Source organism: Lithobates pipiens, unplaced genomic scaffold, assembly GCF_037356315.1.
Source record: "Lithobates pipiens isolate NorthernLeopardFrog02 unplaced genomic scaffold, aLitPip1_a1.2 Scaffold_19, whole genome shotgun sequence".
NCBI lineage: Eukaryota > Metazoa > Chordata > Amphibia > Anura > Ranidae > Lithobates > Lithobates pipiens.
The window spans coordinates 352720682-352722664 of record NW_027507764.1 but is presented as its reverse complement, the minus strand read 5'-3'; positions in this window follow the sequence as shown (position 1 = coordinate 352722664).

The window sequence follows — 1983 nt, the reverse complement described above, 5'->3', positions numbered from 1 at the left end:
TCCGGTCAGGATATTGAAACTACTTTGCCATCGTCATTTTGCTATATGGCGGGCAGCAAGTGGTTAAACACCTTTCTCCTTGACATTTTGGCCTTTAAAACCTTTTTGCATCACTTTTAGGGACTTTTGATCCAGTTTTGACACATTTCCTGCCTAACTAAGCCACTGGCCAAAGGTGTGAAAATTTCAGGTGCCACGCCCGTAGAATGGAGCAATTTTTTTTCCCACCATTTTGCCTATATTTGGCTTCCTTTTACCAAGAAATCACCAGAGGGATGAAAAATTACTGGATTTCAACTCTAAAAAGCCAAGAAACTGCCTAGGAAACTCCCTCTAAAGTGGTAACAGTCTCTGTTAACCACTTGCCGCCCGCCCACCGTCAAATGACAGCGGGCGGTATGGCTCTCGTTCTGGGATGCTGTCATATGGTCTAGGGTTCAGGTTAAATCCTGTCCTGACAATATGCACACTACTAAATCTATGAATGCATCCTGAGATTTTGGCTGTAGACTACGGTTTCTCAGATCGGCAAGGCTGCCACCTAGGCTTCTATATTCACTTTCTCTGTGTTCTACCAGGAGGGGCTTGGAATGATTGTAGCCAAATTGCTATGGAAGCATTTGGTTGCTGTCCCGGGAGGAGCACACAGAGCAGCTGCGGATGATAAGTGCGGCTGGAGGAACAGCTGTGATCACCAATTTCCTTTGTATAGATTTTTAGCTGACAGCCTCTTCTCCTTCTCTCCCTCCCACGGCTGTCAGCTAAAAAGCTATACAGTGAGATTGGTGATCACAGCTGTCCCTCCAGCCGCACCGATCATCCCCAGCTGCTCTGTGTGCTCCTCCCGGGCCACCTCCATGTCCTTCTCTGCCCCTGTTCTCCTCCGGCCCCCTCCATGTCCTTCTCTGCCCCCGTTCTCCTCCAGCCCCCTCCATGTCCTTCTCTGCCCCCGTTCTCCTCCGGCCCCCTCCATGTCCTTCTCTGCCCCTGTTCTCCTCCGGCCCCCTCCATGTCCTTCTCTGCCCCCGTTCTCCTCCGGCCCCCTCCATGTCCTTCTCTGCCCCCGTTCTCCTCCGGCCCCCTCCATGTCCTTCTCTGCCCCCTGTTCTCCTCTGGCCCCCTCCATGTCCTTCTCTGCCCTCGTTCTCCCCCGGCCCCCTCGATGTCCTTCTCTGCCCCCTGTTCTCCTCTGGCCCCCTCCATGTCCTTCTCTGCCCTCGTTCTCCCCCGGCCCCCTCGATGTCCTTCTCTGCCCCCTGTTCTTCTCTGGCTCCATCCATGTCCTTCTCTGCCCCTGTTCTCCTCCGGCCCCCTCCATGTACTTCTCCACCTCCATTCTACTCCAGCCCCCTCCATGTCCTTTTCTGCCCCTATTCTCCTCTGGCCCCCTCCATGTCCTTCTCTGCCCGGGTTCTCCTCCGGCCCCCTCCATGTCCTTCTCTGCCCGGGTTCTCCTCCGGCTCCCTCCATGTCCTTCTCTGCCCAGGTTCTCCTCCGGCCCCCTCCATGTCCTTCTCTGCCCGGGTTCTCCTCCGGCCCCCTCCGTGTCCTTCTCTGCCCGGGTTCTCCTCTGGCCCCTTCCATGTCCTTCTCTGCCCCCGTTTCCCTCCGGCCCCCTCCATGTCCTTCTCTGCCCGGATTCTCCTCTGGCCCCCTCCATGTACTTCTCCACCTCCGTTCTCCTCCGGCCCCCTCTATGTCCTTCTCTGCCCGGATTCTCCTCTGGCCCCCTCCATGTACTTCTCCACCTCCGTTCTCCTCTGGCTCCCTCCATGTTCTTCTCTGCCCCCATTCTCCTCAGACCCCCTCCATGCACTTCTCACCTGTTTTCCTCCGGCCCCCTCCATGTCCTTCTCCACCTCCATTCTCCTCCAGCCCCCTCCATGTCCTTCTCTGCCCCCATTCTCCTCCGACCCCCCTCCATGTACTTCTCCTCACATGTTCTCCTCCGGACCCCTTCATGTCCTTCTCTGCCCCCGTTCT